Source organism: Schistocerca cancellata, chromosome 8 (genome assembly GCF_023864275.1).
Source record: "Schistocerca cancellata isolate TAMUIC-IGC-003103 chromosome 8, iqSchCanc2.1, whole genome shotgun sequence".
Taxonomy (NCBI): domain Eukaryota; kingdom Metazoa; phylum Arthropoda; class Insecta; order Orthoptera; family Acrididae; genus Schistocerca; species Schistocerca cancellata.
The window spans coordinates 307,905,752-307,929,633 of NC_064633.1; positions in this window are offsets into that span (position 1 = coordinate 307,905,752).

Sequence of the window (23,882 nt, forward strand, 5' to 3'; positions counted from 1 at the left end):
AACTGTGGAGTAAGGTATCTGGAGAGTGAAAATCTCATTCTGGAAACATCCCCCAGGCTGTGGCTAAGCCATGTCTCCGCAGTATTCTTCCTTCCAGGAGTGCTAGTTCTGCAAGGTTCGCAGGAGAGCTTCTGTAAAGTTTGGAAGGTAGGAGACGAGATACTGGCAGAAGTAAAGCTGTGAGTACCGGGCGTGACTCGTGCTTCGGTAGCTCAGATGGTACAGCGCTTGCCCGCGAAAGGCAGAGGTCCCGAGTTCGAATGTCGGTCGGGCACAAAGTTTTAATCTGCCAGGAAGTTTCATATCAGCGCACACTCCGCTGCAGAGTGGAAATCTCATTATAGAGTTTATATAGCTCATATGTTACAAAGAGCAGAATAAATCGCCACCTGTAGGTTGTAGGTGGTTTAGTACCTCCAATAATAAATTGTTAACTCATTGGCAGTGTAAGTGGCTAACCACGTAGCACTGGAAATGCGTCACTGCCTATAACATTAGATGCCTAATAACCTGTAGCTATAGATGCTCAACCCACTATAAATCTGTGTAAGATAGTTGAAAACTATGTGTAACAAATGTATCAATAGTAAAAGGTGGACTAATTGTAGCTGTGAGCGGCTGTTTAAATGTGACTGTATGTAGCTGACTAATGGCAGCTATATGCAATAGAGCATAGCAAGCTATAGTGTGTAAAATGCTACTACAAATTTACAGGTTATAAATGGAAAACTAGTAACCCTCTGCATATAGTCACTGCTGCAAATTATCAAACTAGCGTATTGGTAGCAACCTACTGACTGCAAATTTGTGAATATAATTAGCAAGTGTTTGTAGTAGCGAATGGAATTTATCTAATGACAAAATTCTACCTATGAAGAGCAGTGGGCTCATACAATTACCTATCTGTACTGGGAGACGTCAGTTACATATAAATTCTCATTGTACGGCACTGTATTCATGATATACCAATAATAATAAAAATTTAAATGGGTGGGGGGGGGGGTGAGAAGAGTTTGGTCATTCTGTGGGGACGGGGGTAGTGAGTGGGAATTCTGTGGGAGAGGGAAATTAGTTTCAAATATACATAATGGGGAGAAGGAAGAGAGAAGATAGAGTATATAAGCAAAACCGTGCTAGTAGAATTAACATATGAGAGGGTGGGGGAGGTGTGCATTGGTGAAGGGAGAGGTGTGCCAAAGTGATAAAAGTATGAGACATGGTTGGTGGAGTGACATGGGGGACTGTGAGGGACAGATGGGGGAATGGGATGAATAGAACCAAAACTGATTTTTCACAACTAAATGTTAGAAACTGATAAGGTGAATGAATCGTGATAATGAATGGCTTCATGACCGTACTAACATTCTGAAAAGTACCTAAAATAACATAGTAATGGTAACCGATAGTGGGTAACCTACTAATTATAGTTATAATGGAATGAGTGTGGCACTAATTGCAGCTAACTAGAAATTACATTCCACCTATGATAATTTATAGGTTATGTAATTAATTGTATACAGAAGTGGAGTGATTGTTTATCACAAATTGATAATAAACTGTTTCAAAAACTGGACCAATTATGGGAAGAAACAGAGGGAAGAAGACATTCAAAATTAACAGGTAAAACTGTGTGAGGAAACTATGACATGTGGAAATTTGTGGGTTGGTGGCGGTGGGCTGGAGGGGAGGGGAGGGGAGGGAAATAATATGGTAAACGGGGGGCAGTAATTGTTGAAATGCTAGAGCAGAGGTGGGAGAAGAGGGAGAAGTGATAAATAAGAACGACTAAAAAGAATTAGCTTGTAACAGATTCTTAGGGTTGATGCAGTGGTAGCTGCCATGTTAATTGATTTCTACCTAATTATAGTGATTTTCAGCTGTCTATTGAAGATAACATAGTTAGTGCAAAATACTGGGTACACTGTACTAATTGTAACTGCAGTAGCACAAATTGTGTCCTACTGAATGATAACATTGAACTCATCAAAGATAAATGGTGCTTATAAATAATTATTTCTGTTTTATGAGGAGAGCTGATTGAATATCAAAGACAGATTATGAATCACTGTAGGCTCCCTCCACAACGTCTTTCAGTTGTTTACTATGATTGCTTTCCTTCAATGTCTGTCTGTGATATTTAATTAATTCTCTTTCTAAGACACAGATAATTATTTATAAGTGCAATTTACCTTTCATGAGTACAATATTATCAGTTATTGGGCCACAATTAGTGCTACTAAAGTTACACTTAGTAGGGTGTACTCAGTGTTTCGTCATTACTATGTTAGCTTCAACAGCATGATGAAAGTTGGTATAATTAGATAGAAATCAGTCAGCTGTTAGCTACTACCTTATCAATCACAAAGATATATCTGGTAGAAGATAATTCTTTCCATTTCTTCTTATTTATCAGTTCTTCCTCTTCTCTCCCTTCTGCCACCACCATTCCAGCAACTCCCAAACTCAGGAGGTTACTATCCCGCGCAGAAACACCTCGCAGTCCACGTGTCACCGTTTGCTCACATAGCTTCACCTGTTAATTTTGTGACTTTTCTTCCCTCTCTTTCTTCCCATAATTGGTCTGCCATAACTACAGCAATCCATAAGTTCCTAATGTGATATACAATTAGCTCCTCTCCTAAGTATAATTAATTAATTAATCAGTTACTGGAACGTACCAACCCTCATAGGTAGAATGTAATTACTTAGTAAGCTACAATTAGTGCTACACGCATCCCCTCACAGTTGTAATCAGTGGGTTACACACTATAAGATACGATTACTATGTTATTTTCAGTAGTTTGAAGAACATTGGTGCACTCATGCAGCAGTTAATTATCACGAGTGCTACACCTAATCAGTTTTAAGAATTAAGCTCTGATAAATACATTTTATTCCTGTAATCACATGTCCCCCATCTGTCCCCCCACCCCCACTATAACACTCCACCAACCATTTCCTATATGTTTTATCACCTCGTCACCCCTCTGCCTTCACCAGTACTCCACCACAACCACAAACACACACACACACACACACACACACACACACACACACACACACACGTTATGTTTGCTCAACAGTTTTGCATACATACTGTATCTTCTCTATTCCTTCCCCAAATTCTGTATATTTGAAACTATTTCCCCCTTCCACCCGATTCCCACCTCCTAACCATCAAAATGACCCAACTCCCCACCCCCTCACATTTTTATTGTTATTGGTGTATTACGAATACAGTGGAGTACAATCATAATCTGTATATAATTGGAGTCCATAGGTGCAGATAGTTAATTGCAAGAGCCTATTAATTTTCGTATATAGAATTTTGTAGTTAGGTAAACTGCAGTCGCTACCACAACTACTTGTTTGCAATTATATACACGAAGTTCTAGTCAGTAAGTTGCTATCAGTATGCTAGTATGAAAATTTGTAGCAGTGACTATATGGAACAGTTCACTAATTTTCTATATATAACCTGTACATTTTTAATAGTATTTTACACACTACAGCTTGTCCTAACACTGTTATATTTAGCTGCGTTTGTCTGCAATATTCTGTCACATTTATGCAGCTGCTCACAGCTAAAATTAGTCCAACTTTTGCTATTGGTACGTCTCTTACATGTAGTTATTTTATCAACTTTTTACACAGAATACTGTGAGTCGTTTTACTCATCTATGACTACAAGTTATTAGGCATACATAGTTGTAAGTAGTGAAGAATTTGCAGTCCTTCTTGGTTAGCCACTTACGGTACATTTCCATGTAGTTAACTATTTATTATTGTAGATACTAAACTGTCTAGAAACTACAGGTGGCGATTTATTCTGCGGCAGCTGGTTAGCTCTATGCCAACTATGACCTACAGACAATCTGTTTTTAAAGTTACAGATGCTTTACTCCACAGTTACAAGTAATGTTTATGTCTATAAAGCACTTTTATCCATTCACGGTCACGTAGTCAAACCTAATGCACTTTTCATAAATCTTATTTGAATGTCGCCAGTTGTTTTGATTTCGCGAACCGTATTTAGGAATTTGTATACATTTCTGAACAAGTTACGCCGCTGACTCAAGAGTCTTCGTTTTAGTTAATGACTAGGAATTGTTTCTCCATTTACTCAGCTATTGCTTCTCGCCCCTCGATGCATCGAGCGACGTGTTGTAAAACTTACAGTACAATGCAACTGGTACAAAAACAATTAGAAACAATTCTTTCACCAAACTGCAAATGTTCCAACACTAGTTGCTTCATTATAATTTAAATGTGCCTACGCCTCATTACAGTACTTTCCTATTCTTAATAATAGCTATGATTGATAATAGTATCTCCATTTACCCCTGTCATAAGGTATAGGCCCTTGATGCGCTTGGCACTTCGTTTCTGTAGACAGGTTCCCTACAAGCATTCTACCGTTCTCGCTACAGCTGTTTGGAGATTAGATGCCAAGTTTCCCATGCATAGCGCGATTTTTATAGTACTTATTACGCTGCTTAAATCCATTTACATTTTTGTTTATGCCTTACGACAACTGTAGTTGATTTGTTTTGTTATTTTATCGTACGTTCACCCTCCACCCAGAGAGCAACTACACGATATTCACGTCATTAGCGGATTAGCTCCAATTCTGGCATAAAGTCTGCGCTTGCTGTTTCCCTTCTGTGCACTAATTTAGTAGAGATAGAACGAAACACACGTAAGCATCTATGAGCTCTTATTGTGTTAATAGATTCCGTATTATATTACTTAATGGTCCTGTATATTGTTTTACGACCATGGAATCTTGCTATACGCATCTTATTACTGACACTTGCAAATAATGCGAAAGGCATAAACATATATCAATTTTTATCTTTAAATTTTTAAAATTTCAATCCTTTTCATCATTAATTTTAATAGTCTTGTCTGACTTTCACTTTGTTGAGATGTATTTTACTGTGCAGCCTACTGAAGGAGGGCACTAAATGCCGGAATCCGGCTGAGAAATTAAATTTCTTTTATGCAAATGGTTGTTTAGTATTGCGTTAAATATCACTATAGTTGCTGACGACAGATAAAATACTTTCAAGACTGCGTTGATTCGAGCGCAGAATGTAAGAAAGAGCGAGGGGAAACCAACTGTCTGTATCCTCCGTATAAACCCATACTCCTCTTATCTTTGTGAACCCTACGCGAAATATATACTGCGGCGGTAGAATCACTCTGCAGTCAGCTTTAGAAGCTGGTTCTCTAAATTTTCTCAATAGTGCTCCTCGAAAAGAACGTCGCCCTTTCTCCGGGGATTCCAATTTGAGTTTTGGAATCATGTTCGTAGTACCAGCGTATTTCTTGAACATGTCTTTAACAAATCTAGCAACCTCATCTAAATTGCTTCGATGTCTTTCTTTAATACGACTAGGTGTGGATCCTGAATACGCGAGCAGTTCTCAAGAAAAGGTGCTCTAGCTTCCTACATGCGGTGTCCTTCACAGATGAACCACACTTTCCCAAACACCTGGCAATAAACTGATGTTAACAATTCCCCGTCTCCACACAGTCCTCACATGCTCGATCCATCACATATCACCTTGCCACGCTACGCCCAGAGATTTAAACAAGCGTACTGTGATGAAGTAGAACACCACTTATGTAGCATCCGAACATTACAAGTTTGTTTTTTGTACTAATTCCCATTAACATTCACTTTTCTACGTTAAAGCTAGTTGCCATTCATCACAATCACACTTTCATAAGTCATCTTTAATTCTCCTATAGTTACTTAACTTCGACACCCTGCCATACACTAAAGCATCTTCAGAAAACTACCGAAGATTACTGCCAAATTTTACTCCCAGATCATTTACGACTATAGAAAATAATAGCGTTCCTGTCACACTTCCTTATAGCCACGCTGATGGTACCCTTGCCGTCGAGAACAACATGCAGGTTCTCTCACTTCAGAAATATTCGAGCCACTCGTGTAGCTGGGAACATATGGAATATGGTCACACCGTTAACGCTCGTGGGACACCTTTCCGGAAATCTAGGAATATGGAATCTGCCTGTTATTCTTCATTCATAGTTCGCTGTATATCATGTGAGAACGGGGAAAGCCGAACTTCGCGCAAGCCATGCTTTGTAAAACCAGGCTAATTAGTGGACGTAAGCTTTCTGGTCTCTAGGAAATTTATTATATTCGAACTCAGAACATGTTGAAGAATTCTGCACAAACCGATGTTAAGGATATCGGTCTGAGAGGTACGTCCACGTTGTTAATCATCTCTATAATTCGCTCCAAGAAGCAAACTCGAGGATTTCCTGTTTTAATACTGTCCATTTTTATTTTGCGCATTGCCAAAACAGGCAAAACGACACTATAACATGCTTTCTTTCGGAGGATAAATTGATTAAACCATTTGCTATCATGTCTTACACATTGTACACTTGCTTGGATTCACTTGAAATTGAATTTTATTATTGTAGGTCTTTAACAGACACTGAATGTCTGAATGGGGCATTTTCGTTAGGAGTCACTAGAGATAAATGTTGCCAGGAACAATTACTTCCACTTAAGTTAGGCAGTAGCGTTAGCAAGTGGTACAGGTGGTAGGTTGTGCCATACAATGATTTTAGGTATTTGTAAACATAATGACATCTAAGTATTAGTCGATTTGTGGTTACACCATAAACCTACCCTCAACTCTAAAAGCCAACTTACGAGCCAAATTATCGTCATTTGCGGGAAGTTTTGATTTTCTGCTTTAACGTGAAGAAATCAGCTGCTGAAACTCGTAAAATGCTGGGGAGGACCTATGGTGAGACACCTATTAGTGAAAGAACATGCAGTGGATGGTTTAAAGGCTTCAAAACCAAAGATTTTTTTGTCGAAGATTGGCATGCTGTGGAAGAGAGAAGGTTCTCGAAACTACTGAAACAGACGGAAACAATTATAGGCAATCCTTATCGAGAGTAGTTGATGCATTTTAGCTGAGCACAGAGAAACTAACGGACACAATACACCTATAGACATGAAAAGCTTATTTTCCAGAATGTCTATGCTTGTCCCATGTCGCAAAATCCGTCAAAACTTACGAGGAAACGCTGAAATGGGAAGTTCTACCCCACCTGCAATATTCTCCAGACTTTACTACCTCTAACTACACCTTTTAAGAGCCGACCAGCGCTTTAGTCGTATGAACAAGTGCAAAATTGGATCGATTCACTGATCTCCTGAAAATGCGTCCAGTTCTTCCTCCGCGGGATTCGTACGCTGTCCGAAAGATGGGAGAAGGCAGAGGCCAGCTATAGGCAATACTTTGAATCGTAAATCTTTTGAAAGTTTTTCACAGTAAGCTCCGAACTTCGAGAAAACACGGAGAAGATATGTGTTGTCCTAATACTTTCCATCCCATGTTCTTTTTTTCTTCTATTTGTTCTATTTCACAGTTTTGTGAAAACATAACTTATGTAATAGTGATTTGTGAAGCCTAAGCCTTGCTGTGGAAATCTTGATTTTAAAATTCGTCAACAAACAAAAATTAAGTATGTGCTAAGAATTACTCAGTGATGTAATACTTAAATTGATTACGTACACTCCTTTATACATGGACCAGCATACCAGTTTTTCAAAACATCACTGGCACATATCAGTTACCTTACGTTAAGAAAATGAATAGAGGGTCTCTAGGAGCATATGATTCCGTCCAGATCATGTCCGACCGCAGCTTCCTGTGTCTTTCCTCAAACTTTAGCGCTGCCCTCCGCCAGCGAAATGAGAAATGTGCGCGAAGACGGAATCACTCATGACCTTGTCCTGATTAGTGGATTGGAGCTGTGGGAAAACACAACTCTACCAGCTGGGCGCTCGCTCGGAGACTTCCACCAGGAAAGTGATCTTTGTTTTTATTGACCCTCTTCACGTCATCTGCCCATTCTGTTCTCCTTACAAGATTTTGCAACTTAGGGCCTGCGGTTTCCCCCTTCCTGCTGAATATTTCGTGCAGTTAGCAAATAAGTCATTTACAGTCACACTGGTACTAAGTTAGAGAACGTAATAAGTGAGGAGGAGCTTACTCCAACTCCCATTGTTTGCGTGGATGGTGTGCAAGGAGAACTTCTCTCGATATTACTATGTTAATGTCAGAACTTCCTTCATTCTTTCCTCAGAACTGAAGTCTCAATCGGTGTCTCCCTTCGGGAAAAGCACATTCTAGGTTTCATTAGCAAGTAAGTCTCCTGTTAAATCCTATAGCCGTTCTAAAATGCCATAAACAGGTTGCATTTAAGGCATAATATTTCTTTAAAATAATCGTTTTAGATCTAAACAGACATTCACAACATTTTTTTGATAATCCCGACGATTAGCCAAGGAGTCTTAAGACTGCATGACATCTCTGAATACATACTCGTAAGAGTAAACCAACAGCAAACTGCTAGAGAATAATCGGAAGTTGTTGCGATGTGTTAGTATGAATTCACTTCAAGCTGTAAACATTCCATTGATTTAGTGGGTGACCAAGACGCTGATTAAATGAGTTTTACCTTTCCTTATGGCTTCATAGGTTTCTTGAGGCACACATACTAGAGCCGTGTTGCTGTGCTGCAAATCTGGACCCAGTGAAACAGGCTACATTTTTAAATGTTTCAGTTTAGGTAAAAGACAATTTCTGAAGAACTAACTTAACTCATATCTTACTTGTATCTTCGTAATTCTATGATAACCATTACACGAATTCATACGCAGGTGTTTCACCTCTAGCTACAGAGAAAATGACTGACTTTTCATATCGCCTTCACATGGCTTTTTTTCCACTCCTTTAAAGTCAAATGAGACTGAGATAGTATCAGATATGTTAATGCTCAAGAAATCTGCAATTCGGCTGCAGAATAGGTAAATACGAAGAAATATAGGTAAAACAATTACTAGCGAAACTAAATGGATTAAGTTCCGCAGGCGTAATAATACCTGCTTACGCTGGACAGGGAGGGGCTGTGGACCGTTAGCCCTCAAGCATCATATATTTTATGTTCACTCAACGATAAGACTTAAATTTCGTGTGTGATTCAATACCTCGAAGTAACTACTACATAAATAGTAGAAAGCAGTACTAGTTATAATGAAAAGAATTGAGTTAGTTGGTGAAAGTAGATAGTCACATAGATTAAAACTGAGGACACTGGTAGGAATTACATTCCCCAAATAACATTGCAGTATATTTACAATTATAACAGAAATATGAAACTGCTATCGGCAATCTTATTATATATTCTAAGCCGTTACAGAGAACACATACTATGAAATTTAATATTTTCATACTGATTCAATTTTAGGTTTCACGATTTAGCGTCAGGAGGATATTTGATTTAAAAAAGACCCACTGATTTGCGAAACGTTATCCGAGCCGCCGCTCTATCTATGTCGATACGACGTTTTGTTCTGCTATCACACCTTCCCTTCCTTTTCTGTCGTACTGCTATTTTATTACGTGGGCCATAAGTAGCTAGATTTCCTTGTAGCTGTATGTAATTACAAACACCATTACTTCAACCAAGGAATGTAAATAGCGTCAGGGAACTGATCAGAGTCATCAAAACAATGGCTAAGTCACCAAAACAATCGCTATGTCATCATATCCGAAATGGAGGACGATAGAGGAACTGCATAAATACTTATATCGGTGTTCCGTATTAGTTTCAGTGAGAGAAATCATAATACGGTTAAAACTTCAGCTAGAGGATGAATGCCAACAGCAAAGATACGGAGATAAGTGATGCGGAATATATCAACTAACTTTGCAAATTAAGGAAAATATGGCACATGCTGATAGATTACCGGTACTATTTGACGTAGACTTCGTGAAAGAAATCTCTTCCTTTTAATTAAGGATCACTAGGGTCACAGAGTAACTGGAAAAAGAGACAGCTGGATCTCTTCTTCAACAACGGTTGTCATTCAGCCCTGCAAATATTGCTGACGTCAGTCTGTCGCAGAATTGTGGAACATGTCTTATACTTCCTTATTATACATGGGGCACTGGAACTTCACCGACAAAATTTTTAAAATTGTTCAGAGATTTCTTGAGTAATGTAAATGTACTGTGCGTTTTGTCGTCAGTGGGGAAACGGGTTATAATAGTATCATTGTCGTCCCCTATATTTCATTCACTGAAATTATACACGAAGTATATATCGGCAGACTCTTCTTCAGCAAACCTAGCTATGCGGCTGTGTATTGCGTATCACTGTTAAGGGGCTATTAAAAAAAAAAAAAAAGAAAACGTCATTATTGTTATCAATGGCGAATATCGTGAGAGGATGGAACAGGGTTGTATTTGCAGTACTGTGTAGTTAATCTCAGTACACTAAGACAAAAATGTGTGTAACACATCGTACGAAAAGCAATTACTGGGTAACGAGCCACCAGACACATCAGGCCTCTTATACAAAAATACTGAGGATATATCGCTAAACGACGAACGACATTTTTAGGCAGAGTTCGAGTTCTACGTCTAGAAGAGACAAAATTTCAGAAAGGATGAAAAGACATTCTACAAAATATGTTATTGGAAAATTCAGGTCGCTCATTTCAAGTGTTAAATGTAAAGAATTGTAGGAAACGTCTCTCAGTTCAACGCCAAGGCTGTCGGTCGTCGCAACCTCAGAAAACAAAACTGAAATGCACTTACGCATACGGAGCTGAAAAGCTTGGGGCAAAGAATAGTAATTAAAACTGAACCTAGACAAATATGTTAGTAATAAGTAACCAGAAAGACCATTGCTTACAAATTACGTAATTGGCGATCGATTACTGCAAACTATGACAACCATCAAAGAACAATATTCATCCAGGCAGTGCTAAAGAGGAAGCAACCATCTACGGTACGTATATAACTCGTCACTTGAAGCAAGGATCGATAATACCAAAAAAGCAACAGGGTCTGGGAATGTATCTCTTAGGTATTACGTGATGAAGTAGCGTACGGACTGTTATGGTAGCCAGAAATAATGAATAGCAGACCACCAGCTGTGACAACACAACTTTATTCATCTACATGTTTTGTTCCACAAAATCATCGTCACTAGAGGGAAAGCTGCATATTGGTGATCTACACATACATATCAGTACAATGGCATCTCGCTATCAGCTAACATCTGTCTTGATTCAAGCTGCCATTGTATGTGTAAACCACCAATGTCCTGCTTTCCCTCCAGTGACGATGATTTTGTAAACTGAAACAGGTAGAGGTATAAAGTTGTGATGGTGCAACTGGTGGTTTTCAGTGCATTATTTCAAGTTCTGCACAGCTGTAGTTAGTTGTTTCAAGAAAATTGTAGTGGCCATGATGGATAAAGTTGCCTCCTCCCATTATTCTGTTGGAGATTACGACAACCTAGTTGCAAACATTAAAACTATTCAAAGGTACTTCTACAGTTTAGTCAGCAAATTTCGTGGCTATAGTTGTGCGCACTCTTCTACAGTGAAATACGATGGGCGTTCAGTGAGTAACGCAATACCTTTTTGTCTGAAACCACGTTAGTTTTATTGAGAATCCCAATACGCCACATTATTCCCCACTTTTTTGGCTACAAAACACTGTTTTTCACTCCCATTAATGCGACGACGTTACGCCACCTTATTGGGAGGGTCTATATGCTCGCATGGTACCATTCTACTGGTCGACGACAGAGCATATGCCTCACTGCATCAGTAACCTCCCGTTCATGAACACAGTGCTTCCCGCGGATTGCATCCTTCATAAAGTTAAACAGCTGGAAGTAGCATCTGGCCTGTAGAGTGGATGAGGAAGAACAGTCCAACGATGACGCCTCGCCCAACGACTCACCGTTCTTTTGTTCTCTGAAAGTCTCTGAAAACGTTCTGCAAGCGCCTATTAACATCTGCGATGGTCTGACTGGAAGAAACTCAATTACACCTCTATGCTTGGAACCCACCTCCGTTTAAGACGCCATTTTGAACGCTACGTACAGTGCCGCCACCTATCCGAACCCCATCAAACTATCGGGACTGGGAGGAAGTATTTCTGTCGCACAAGCACAAGAAGTTTAGCAATTTTCAACCGAAATTGGAAGAAAAGAAACTCTTGCATTATTTATTGAAAGCCCCTCGTATTTTGTGTTTTCTCTACGCTTGATATAAGGCAATTGACGTACTCATTTACACTGACTGTGACAGTTAATTGCTACATTGCTGGTAAAACTTGAAAACCAAGTCTTTATGATTTCCCCAGATTATTTAATTTCGTATTGACCAAATTTAGATTAATGACTTCCAATTGAACGCGATGGCTGGTCGCCTGACATCGCGAACTGGCCATATGGTCACTTTGCCTCGGCATGTATTATCAAATGTATTGTGGCCAGTCCCCATACAGGGCGAGTTGTTCTTATGATCACTTTGACTGACCATGTATTTCATTAAGCACTTCCCTTGTGTGAAGGCAACGGAATAGATAATGTGACAACAGTATTTCATTAAATAAATATATTAAGCCTTTAGGGTGTTCACAGTTTCGTTTAAACCTGTGTTCTCTTTTTAAGGTGTATATTAAGATGCCATGAAATTACTTGAGAAAATCACTAAAATAATTCTGCAATTCCCAAGCTTTGCAATAGGCATGCTATAAGGAAAGATTCCGTTTGCTACAGAAGCCAAAGTATTCAGTATCTGAAGAAACACGATTAAAATAAGAATTTCTTAAAGAAACTTGATGATACTGAGGAGAAGACTCTTGCCAACTTCAGGTGATTGGGTGTCACTTGTGTCACACGTCTGTACGCTAGATTTCCTCACTCCTAAACATCTCTATGTCCATTTTTCCGATCTGGTAGTGAAGTGGAAACGTGAAGGGACACGTACAGCACAAAAGCGTACAGCCCTACCTCGTCCGTTGGCTGACAGAGACCGCCGACCGTTGAAGAGGGTCGTAATGTGTAATAGGCAGACATCTATCACAAAGGAATTCCATAATTCATCAGGATCCACTGCAAGTACTATGACAGTTAGGCGGGAGGTGTGAAAACTTGGATTTCATAGTGGAGCGGCTGATGATAAGCCACACATCACGCCGGAAAATGCCAAACGACGCCTCGCTTGGTGCAAGGAGAGTAAACATTGTACGATTGAAAAGTGGAAAAACGTTGTATGGACTGACGAATCACGGTACACAATGTAGCGATCCGATGACAGGGTGAACGTCATCTGCCACCGTGTGTAGTGCCAACAATAAAAGTCGGTAGCAATGATGTGATGGTGTCGTCGTGTTTTTTATAGAGGGCGCTTGCACACCTTGTTGTTTTGCGTAGCACTATCACAGCACAGGCCTACATCGATATTTTAAGAATGTTCTAGCTTACCCCTGTTAAAAAGTAATTCGGGGTTGGCAATTGCATCTTTAAACACGATCGAGTACCTGGTCATAATGCAAGGCCGGTGGCGGAGTGAGTACACGACAATAACGTCCCTGTAGTGGACTGGCCTGCACAGAGTCATGACCTGAATTCTGTAGAACACTTTTGGGATGTGCATTTTCAACTTCTCGCGGCGTAATGAATGATCCATTAAATTTCGGGCACGCAGCCGCGGAAATAAAATTTCCTCTACTGATATTTCGGCCGCGTATCGTCCGGCCATCTTCAGAGCGAGTCACAAGACTGACGACAAGGTTTTTTTTTGTTTCTTTTTTCTTTATTGTTATTTTTAAACCCGTACAACAGGCAGGCTGTCAGCAGCATGTTACGCTGCTCTTCAGCCATAGAATAGACAAAGAAACAACAGAAAGAATACACATAAGTTACATAACGGTGGGTAATAAAACAGTAGACACATAAAGACCAACACGGAACCGTTCACACTCGACGATAATCCACACTACAAACTGTTGACACGACGCACAAGCACTGAAGATGTCGATGGCACAGGTGAACGATGGAGTGCGACGGTGAACACTGAACACTAAACACGACGGCACACACGAGACACTGATGGCGATTATCTCCGGCGCGCGAATGTCCACGTAGCGTGTGCGAGTCCCGGACCTGCTAAGAGTGGAGGAGGAGGAGGAGGAGGAGGAGGAGGGGAATGGGAGAGGGGAGAGAAGAGAGAAGAGATGCCATGGGCAGAGGAGAGAGGGGGAGGGAGGAAGGGGGAGGGGAAGCCCGGGGGAAGAGGGGAGGAGGAAGGGGGGAGAGGAAAGAGAAGGGAAGGGAAGGGAGGGAGGGAGGGTGCCTAAAGGAAAGGACACCGGAAGTGGGGGGAGGGTCAAAGTTGATAGGAGGGGTAGATGGAGGGGAGGAGGACATCATCAGGGAGGGGGAGCTGGCGGAAGCCACCTTGGGAGACGGTAACGAGGGTGGAGAGATGCAGACCGGGTGGGACGTGGGAATACAGGCGTGGCAGCGGGCGGGGGTGGGAGAGGATCGGGGAGACGAGCGGGTGAGGAGCATCAAGTTTACGGGAGGTGTACAGGATTCGTATCCTTTCAAGGAAAAGGAGGAGATGAGGGAAGGGGATGAGATCATACAAGATCCGCTTGGGGGAGGGGAGACGGATGCGATAGGCAAGGTGGAGAGCATGGCGTTCAAGGATTTGGAGGGATTGATAAAAGGTAGTGGGGGCGGAGATCCAGGCTGGATGGGCGTAACAAAGGATAGGGTGGATGAGGGATTTATAGGTGTGGAGGATTGTGGAGGGGTCCAGACCCCACGTACGGCCGGAAAGGAGCTTGAGGAGACGGAGGCGGGAACGTGCCTTGGCTTGGATTGTCCGGAGATGGGGAGTCCAGGAGAGGCGACGGTCGAGGGTGACGCCAAGGTACTTAAGGGTGGGAGTGAGTGCGATAGGACGGCCATAGACGGTGAGATAGAAATCAAGGAGGCGGAAGGAGGGGGTGGTTTTGCCTACAATGATCGCCTGGGTTTTGGAGGGACTGACCTTGAGCAACCACTGGTTGCACCAAGTGGTGAACCGGTCAAGATGGGATTGGAGAAGGTCTTGGGAGCGTTGCAGGTTGGGGGCAAGGGCAAGGAAGGCGGTGTCATCGGCAAACTGGAGAAGGTGGACGGGGGATGACGGCGGCGGCATGCCCGCCGTGTACAAAAGGTACAGAAGGGGGGAGAGGACGGAGCCTTGGGGCACACCGGAGGAGGAGAAAAAGATGTAGGAGTCTGTGTTATGGATGGGGGACAACAAGGTGCCAAGCGTTGCCTTATATGCTCCACCGCGGCGGTACTGCGCTTGCGGGTCACAGATGCTGGTCGGTGGCAGAGACATACGCTATCACAAGCGCCGCCTGTGGCGAAGGCGTACAGACATTCGATTTGCTTATCGATGTTTGATCGGCACCGGTGACACGATGACGACTTCCATATCGGATTCCATGCTTTGTCCAAATTAAAACCATTGTCTCTGTTTATTAAATTGTTGGCTAATCGAATTTCTATAGCTTCCTTGAATACAGATTCCCAAAAAGAAGAGGTGCATGTAAAAATATTCCCATCACTGTAATTCATGGAATGGCCCGTATCAATACAATGTTCGGCCACAGCTGACTTGTCTGGTTGTAATAAGCGTGTGTATCTTCGGTGCTGCACACACCTCTCATGAACGGTGCGTGTTGTTTGATCTATGTATGACTGCTCACAATTTCCGCATGGAATCTGGTACACACCCGCTTTACGAAGCAGTAAATCGTCCTTCACAGAGCCGAGTAGAGCTTCAATCTTCGTGGGGGGCCGGACGATCACCTTAACACAGTGCATCTGAAGAATACGGCCTATCTTCGAAGAAAGAGCACCCACATAGGGCAAAAACGCACTAGATCTTAAGAAATTACTATCTTCTTCTACCTGCTTTTTAGGTTTTGCATCGAATACTCTACGAATTTGTTGCGGAGAATATTCATTCGATTTAAAAATGCTCTTGAGGTATGTTAGCTCTCCTTGCAAATTGTCTTTATCGGATATACAGGGCGCCCGATGCACTAAGGTCTTAAGGACACCCATGGTCTGTGAAGGGTGATGGCAGCTACTGGCATGGAGACATAGATTTGTGTGCGATGGTTTCCGATATACGGCATGTCCTAATGTGTCATCATCTTTGCGGCGGATGCCAACATCCAAAAAGGGAAGGCAGACGTCTTTTTCTATTTCCATAGTAAATTTAATGGTAGCATGGATGGAATTCAAATGTTCAAGAAATCGATGTAATTCATCCATAACATGGGGCCATACCACGAATGTGTCGTCCACGTACCTCCAGAAGACCGTAGGTTTAAAACATGCTGAGTCCCGTGCCTTGTCCTCGAAGTATTCCATGAATAAATTAGCTACCAGAGGGAAGAGAGGGCTTCCCATGGCGAAACCGTCAATTTTTCTCATAAAATTCACCATTAAACTGAAAATAAGATGATAAAAGCACATGTTCAAATAAGGCCCTAATGTTCTTATCAAAATATTGGCTGATAAGAGCTAAAGAGTCCTTTAAAGGTACCTTGGTGTATAATGATAACACGCCAAAACTAACGAGCCCATCCATACTACACTGCTGGAAATGGAAAAAAGAACACATTGACACCGGTGTGTCAGACCTACCATACTTGCCCCGGACACTGCGAGAGGGCTGTACAAGCAATGATCACACGCACGGCACAGCGGACACACCAGGAACCGCGGTGTTGGCCGTCGAATGGCGCTAGCTGCGCAGCATTTGTGCACCGCCGCCGTCAGTGTCAGCCAGTTTGCCGTGGCATACGGAGCTCCATCGCAGTCTTTAACACTGGTAGCATGCCGCGACAGCGTGGACGTGAACCGTATGTGCAGTTGACGGACTTTGAGCCAGGGCGTATAGTGGGCATGCGGGAGGCCGGGTGGACGTACCGCCGAATTGCTCAACACGTGGGGCGTGAGGTCTCCACAGTACATCGATGTTGTCGCCAGTGGTCGGCGGAAGGAGCACGTGCCCGTCGACCTGGGACCGGACCGCAGCGACACACGGATGCACGCCAACACCGTAGGATCCTACGCAGTGCCGTAGGGGACCGCACCGCCACTTCCCAGCAAATTAGGGACACTGTTGCTCCTGGGGTATCGGCGAGGACCATTCGCAACCGTCTCCATGAAGCTGGGCTACGGTCCCGCACACCGTTAGGCCGTCTTCCGCTCACGCCCCAACATCGTGCAGCCCGCCTCCAGTGGTGTCGCGACAGGCGTGAATGGAGGGACGAATGGAGACGTGTCGTCTTCAGCGATGAGAGTCGCTTCTGCCTTGGTGCCAATGATGGTCGTATGCGTGTTTGGCGCCGTACAGGTGAGCGCCACAATCAGGACTGCATATGACCGAGGCACACAGGGCCAACACCCGGCATCATGGTGTGAAGAGCGATCTCCTACACTGGCCGTACACCACTGGTGATCGTCGAGGGGACACTGAATAGTGCACGGTACATCCAAACCGTCATCGAACCCATCGTTCTACCATTCCTAGACCGGCAAGGGAACTTGCTGTTCCAACAGGACAATGCACGTCCGCATGTATCCCGTGCCACCCAACGTGCTCTAGAAGGTGTAAGTCAACTACCCTGGCCAGCAAGATCTCCGGATCTGTCCCCCATTGAGCATGTTTGGGACTGGATGAAGCGTCGTCTCACGCGGTCTGCACGTCCAGCACGAACGCTGGTCCAACTGAGGCGCCAGGTAGAAATGGCATGGCAAGCCGTTCCACAGGACTACATCCAGCATCTCTACGATCGTCTCCATGGGAGAATAGCAGCCTGCATTGCTGCGAAAGGTGGATATACACTGTACTAGTGCCGACATTGTGCATGCTCTGTTGCCTGTGTCTATGTGCCTGTGGTTCTGTCAGTGTGATCATGTGATGTATCTGACCCCAGGAATGTGTCAATAAAGTTTCCCCTTCCTGGGACAATGAATTCACGGTGTTTCCGAATAAAATCCATAGAATGACGAATGTGGTGACTACATTTTCCTTCCAATGGTTTTAATAAAGAAGCTAAATATTTGGCAGAAAAATATCATGGTGAACTAACAGTGCTCGTTATAGGTCTCATAGACAAGTCCTCTAGACTCTCATCCTTACCCATCTTGTGAACTTTAGGAAGACAATGAAATCACGGTGGTACTGCACCTCGTACTTTTAAACTCCTTATGACTTCCTTCGGTAGTGATGAAGCGTTCACCTAGGCAGCAGTCCTTATTGTCACCTTGTTAGTAGGATCTTTGTTAAATTTCCGGTATGCACCAGAAGTAAGTAAACCACATATTCTTTCCTCGTAGACTTCCTGAGGCAAAAGGTAGCATTACCTTTATCAGCACGTAGGACGACTGTATCAGTATCCTCACGCAGCTTTCGTATCGCGCGTCTCCCTTCCTTGGAAACATTGCTTCATTGTGAACGATGCTTCGTAATTGCTTGACAGGTTTCTCGTCTGATTTCTTCCGCAGAATCCTCTGACAGTGGTCGGACAGCTTCTTCAATGGCACTGATGAAAGATGATATCGGCGAAGTCTTTGGAGTAGGGGCAAAATTTAGCCAATGCACACAAATCTATGTCTTCATGCCAGTAGCTGCCTTCACAGACCATGGGTGTCCTTAAGACCTTAGTGCATCGGGCGCACTGTATATCCGATAAAGACAATTTGCAAGGAGAGCTAACATACCTCAAGAGCATTTTTAAATCGAATGGATATTCTCCGCAACAAATTCGTAGAGTATTCGATGCAAAACCTAAAAAGCAGGTAGAAGAAGATAGTAATTTCTTCAGATCTAGTGCGTGCTGTTCCAGTTGCAGCGGCAGAGAAGTCGCTTCTTGATGCCCCGACTGCCAACCCTCCACGAGAGCCCATACAGCCACTTCTTAAACTCACGCGAACAGCCCACTTTTCCCCTTTCCCGCTAAAGGGAGACACCGAAGCCTTCAATTGCGACAAAGGCGCCACCGCCAGAAGACGGACGGCGACTACTCCACGCTACGCGTTGCGGCGCGCTTTTCAAACCTAACTTTACTACGGCTCAGAAATTGTAATATTTTTTTTTGCCTAAGCATGTACATGATATCTACCGATTTCCGTCCCATTCGGATAATTCCTTCATGGAGAGTGTTTTTAATTTTTTTTAAATTGTTATTTATTGTTTTTTCTTTCGAGTGTATTTATAGCTGTGCGTCCACTACCACACAGCGTCTGGCCATGTGCTTAATGTTTATGACGTCCTATCTTCTGAATTATGTGTCACAAAATGATATACATACATACAACATATGGTCATATTGTCTGCAAGATATGTTGAGAATGCAGATAGTGATAAGGAAGTAATACATTGTAACGTCATGCGGTGCTTTTACTGTACGACCAGCGAAAAGTAGTAAGCTATAAGCTTTCCTCCTTTCATCATTTTGTGGGGGTTGTCGCGGAGATAATATTTCGTACAGATATGGAATTAAGGCTTGTTGTAAATACACTCCTGGAAATTGAAATAAGAACACCGTGAATTCATTGTCCCAGGAAGGGGAAACTTTATTGACACATTCCTGGGGTCAGATACATCACATGATCACACTGACAGAACCACAGGCACATAGACACAGGCAACAGAGCATGCACAATGTCGGCACTAGTACAGTGTATATCCAACTTTCGCAGCAATGCAGGGTGTTATTCTCCCATGGAGACGATCGTAGAGATGCTGGATGTAGTCTTGTGGAACGGCTTGCCATGCCATTTCCACCTGGCGCCTCAATTGGACCAGCGTTCGTGCTGGACGTGCAGACCGCGTGAGACGACGCTTCATCCAGTCCCAAACATGCTCAATGGGGGACAGATCCGGAGATCTTGCTGGCCAGGGTAGTTGACTTACACCTTCTAGAGCACGTTGGGTGGCACGGGATACATGCGGACGTGCATTGTCCTGTTGGAACAGCAAGTTCCCTTGCCGGTCTAGGAATGGTAGAACGATGGGTTCGATGACGGTTTGGATGTACCGTGCACTATTCAGTGTCCCCTCGACGATCACCAGTGGTGTACGGCCAGTGTAGGAGATCGCTCCCCTCACCATGACGCCGGGTGTTGGCCCTGTGTGCCTCGGTCGTATGCAGTCCTGATTGTGGCGCTCACCTGCACGGCGCCAAACACGCATACGACCATCATTGGCACCAAGGCAGAAGCGACTCTCATCGCTGAAGACGACACGTCTCCATTCGTCCCTCCATTCACGCCTGTCGCGACACCACTGGAGGCGGGCTGCACGATGTTGGGGCGTGAGCGGAAGACGGCCTAACGGTGTGCGGGACCGTAGCCCAGCTTCATGGAGACGGTTGAGAATGGTCCTCGCCGATACCCCCAGGTGCAACAGTGTCCCTAATTTGCTGGGAAGTGGCGGTGCGGTCCCCTACGGCACTGCGTAGGATCCTACGGTCTTGGCGTGCATCCGTGCGTCGCTGCGGTCCGGTCACAGGTCGACGGGCACGTGCACCCTTCCGCCGACCACTGGCGACAACATCGATGTACTGTGGAGACCTCGCGCCCCACGTGTTGAGCAATTCGGCGGTACGTCCACCCGGCCTCCCGCATGCCCACTATACGCCCTCGCTCAAAGTCCGTCAACTGCACATACGGTTCATGTCCACGCTGTCGCGGCATGCTACCAGTGTTAAAGACTGCGATGGAGCTCCGTATGCCACGGCAAACTGGCTGACACTGACGGCGGCGGTGCACAAATGCTGCGCAGCTAGCGCCATTCGACGGCCAACACCGCGGTTCCCTGGTGTGTCCGCTGTGCCGGCTGCCGTCGTGTGATCATTGCTTGTACAGCCCTCTCGCAGTGTCCGGAGCAAGTATGGTGGGTCTGACACACCGGTGTCAATATGTTCTTTTTTTCCATTTCCAGAGTGTAGCTAACTGCTCTCAATCTCAAATAGTGCGTGATTAAAGTCTGGCAATTTATGCATTTCTTGCTACGATTCGTTTTGATTCCACCTTCACAACTTTGGTAGCCAGGTGGTCCTCCCCTCCAAAGTGACTGTTGCCTGACAGCTAAGGGATTTGTGAGCCGTACCGAGTGGCCGCGAGGTTTGATTCACCCTGTCACGTACTGCGTGATACCTTCAACCATAGGTTCGGGTCCTCCCTCGGACGTGGGTGTTTGCATTGTTCTTAGCATAAGTTAGATAAAGTTTGGTTAAGTTAGTTTGAGTAGTGTGTGAGTCTATGGATTGATGACCTGAGCAGTTTGGTCCCTTTGAAATTCACACACATTCGAACATTTCTTTGAATGTTTTTGTGTACCAGGCTTCGTAGGAGATGTTAGACGTACACACACACGTACATACATTTTTGTATTTACGGATTATAAACTGGGCCAATAATAATAAGAGACTAATATGTTTATAAAATGTGGCTCATATGTAGTTAACAAAATAAATCACACTATATCTTGTTATTTTGCTTTAATAGAGTAGTACATGTCGTTGAAAGTAGTGCGAAATTTTGTTACCTTTCCCTACAGTTGTAGATTTAATAGGATCACATTCAGTGGAAGGAACAGCATTACAAACTTGGAGACATATTTGAACGCCAAGCTGCAGCTGCGATCGGTGCACTATCCGGTTTGCAGTAGGCAGCGATTCCCTCCCAGCCTGGGGAACAAAGACGCCCCCGAGGCGGTGTCCGCGGCACCTGCTCAGATCTGGCCGCCTCCTCCGCCTCCGCCGCCGCCGCTGCCTCCCCTCGAGGCCCTTGGCGCAGCGCTATCTTGTGGCGCTGCTGGTGACGACAATAGCGTCAGACGCACGGCCCAGCCGCTGCAGTTCACGATTAGCGCCTCATTGTGGCTGGCTGCGCCTCCAGAGCCCGGCCGCAGAACAACAGCGGGCGCTGGAAGCAATCCCTCCCGAGCGCTGCAGTATTAAAGTCCAGCTGGCCAAGTTGCTTAGCGGAGATACGTGAACCACTGACTTGTCTTATGGAACATGCTTCGCAACTTAAAGGCGGTTGGAATAACGGGAATGACACTCTTATGTATAACCATTTCATTTTCAGGCAACGTATAAAGAACGAACTGTGAGAAGCTTCACATCATAGTCATAGGACGAGTCACCATTTCCGCCACTCTGACTGTAAGTGGCCATCCGTTACCATCGTATCTTTGTCATTACCACACAATCTTTGACCAACGGTTGAAGCAAACCAAGCGCTGTATCATGTGTGACTGGGACTTACCCCAGTTCACCGCTAGTAGCGCCACGTCACCTTAACGCGTCTGCATGTAGCGCACAAGTATTCACCTCAATTTAGTATGAAATTAAAAATCTAAATTTATGCTTAAAACTTCGTTAAATTGTAGTTTAGAGTAATAATGTTCCAAATACCAAGTCTTGATGTTCTAAACTTAATAGTTTACAGAAAAATGCCATTTTAAGAGAAAAATCAGAGGCGCTAAATAATGACGCTGGGAAGCCAGAATTTGGTCAGAAGGTGCAGTTAGAAGTTATAAATAAGTGATGCTGGTTTCCAAAACCATAAAACGAAAATTAACGCCAGAATCCACGTTTTTAGGAAAAATCAGAGGTGCTAAATAATGGACTTAGAAACTTGACAATTTGTTTTATGCCTCGGTACACCCCAAAAATAATAACAGACAGTCCACGTTAATCTATCTCTTATAGTTTTTGAGTAATTAAATAAAAACTAATTTTGTAACTAAAATGTACCTAAGTGTCGTAGATTAAGTACTTTATATTTTAATGATAGAGGATTTTGGTTAAACCAGATGATCAAATATATCAAATAATAGAGCTACACCAAGTTTAAGACTTGTAACATAGATAGCAACTAATATAAGTCTTAGCAAAAGTATGGTTCAGAGGTAACAATCTACCGTTAGTTCCACTAAATAAATTCTATTAAAAAAAGTTTTGATTCTAGCAAGCAGAAACGTTCTACGTGCTTTCAACATGCTTATGTGGATACCATCAAAAATTAAGAAATTTCTGAAATAATTAGTAACTATATTACTAAAGATTATGTCCCAGAGATAGCGGCCGTTTGTAGGCTGCAGCCGTATGCAAATAGACAGAGACAACAGATGTTTTCGCGGCAGTCCGCACCGGCACCTTATAAATACAGCCCCTGAAGCAGTAAGAAGGTCCACTCCGCTCTCAGACACAGTGAGGTCTCGGACGGCGTCAGAGCCGAGCTGTGACAAGCGCGTATTTGGCAGTGAAAACGGATAGTGAACTCGCGAGGACTGTACACCGTCCTAAATCGTTTAGAATTCAGTAAAATAACTGTCAGTGTGCCGTCCGTGTGAAATTCAATTCCACCCGCGTGGCAAGTGGTGAATTTATTTCCACTTTTATGGCGAGCATTATTTTTTGAACATTTATTGCGAACTTTAAATTCAGTGATGTTAGTCAGGGCGAAAAACAATCTGGTAGGAAGTTACCGTAGAGGTCGTCTCTGATCTGCTAAAGGTGCTGTTAGATTAGAAAGACTTGTTTTCAATTGAACATAACGCAATTTTAAGTGTTGTTTGTGAGAAACTTCAATTAAATTAAACCTTAATTGGAATTTTAAACTTTTACTGAAGTCATCTACATTTACATCTACATACTCCGCAATCCACCACACGGTGCGTGGCGGAGGGTACGTCGTACCACAACTAGAATCTTCTCTCCCTGTTGCACTCCCAAACAGAACGAGGGAAAAATGACTGCCTATATACCTCTGTACGAGCCCTAATCTCTCTTATCTTATCTTTGTAGTCTTTCCGCGAAATGTAAGTTGGCGGAAGCTAAATTGCACTGCAGTCAGGCTCAAATGCTGGTTCTCTAAATTTCCTCAGTAGCGATTCACGAAAAGAACCCTCCTTT